Below are 1,120 nucleotides of genomic sequence, written 5' to 3' on the forward strand. Positions count from 1 at the left end.
CTGGGCGATGGTCGAGCCGAACGAACATGACGAGAACTACATAGTGACCATATCTAGTCCTGAAAGTAGTCTTCACAATATCTGAATCCCTGATCTTCAACTGGTGATAGCCCGAACGGAGATCAATCTTGGAAAACACCCTCGCTCCCTGAAGCTGGTCGAACAAATCATCAATGCGAGGCAGGGGATACTTGTTCTTAATTGTTAACTTATTCAATTGCTTATAATCGATGCACATTCTCATTGAGCCATCCTTCTTCTTCACAAACAGAACTGGCGCACCCCAAGGTGACACACTGGGTCGAATGAACCCCTTATCTAGGAGTTCCTGAAGCTGCTCCTTCAATTCTTTCAACTCTGCTGGGGCCATGCGATAAGGCGAAATAGAAATGGGCTGAGTTCCCGGCACCAGCTTAATACCAAAATCAATGTCCCTGTCCGGCGGCATGCCCGACAGGTCTGCAGGAAATAAATCAGGGAAGTCCCTCATAATTGGGACATAATCAATAGTGGGAGCCTCAGCTCCAACATCCCGCACAAATGCTAGATATGAAAGACAACCCTTCCCAACCATACGCTGGGCCTTCAAGAAAGAAATCACTCTACTCGGAACATAATCAATCACACCACGCCACTCGATCCGCGGTACACCCGGCATAGCCAAAGTGACTGTCTTAGCATGATAGTCTAGAATAGCATGACACGGAGAAAGCCAATCCATGCCCAAAATAACATCAAATTCCACCATGCTCAATAGCAATAGATCAACTTGGGTCTCCAGACCTGCAATAGTCACAACACATGATCGGTACACACGGTCTACAATAACAGTGTCGCCCACCGGGGTAGACACATGAACAGGTAAAGCAAGAAACTCACGGGGCGCGCCCAAATGATGAGCAAAATATGAGGACACATAGGAATAGGTGGAACCGGGATCAAATAATACAGAGGCATCTCTGTGGCAGACTGAAACATTACCTGTAATGACAGCGTCTGAAGCAATGACATCTGTCCTGCCTGGAATAGAATAAAAATGAGCCTGGACACCGCCTGATCGACCTCCACCTCTGGGGCGACCCCTGGCTGCCTGATCTCCACCCCTGGCTGCTTGATCTCC

The sequence above is a fragment of the Nicotiana attenuata genome, chromosome 1, assembly GCF_001879085.1.
Source record: "Nicotiana attenuata strain UT chromosome 1, NIATTr2, whole genome shotgun sequence".
Classification (NCBI taxonomy): Eukaryota; Viridiplantae; Streptophyta; class Magnoliopsida; order Solanales; family Solanaceae; genus Nicotiana; species Nicotiana attenuata.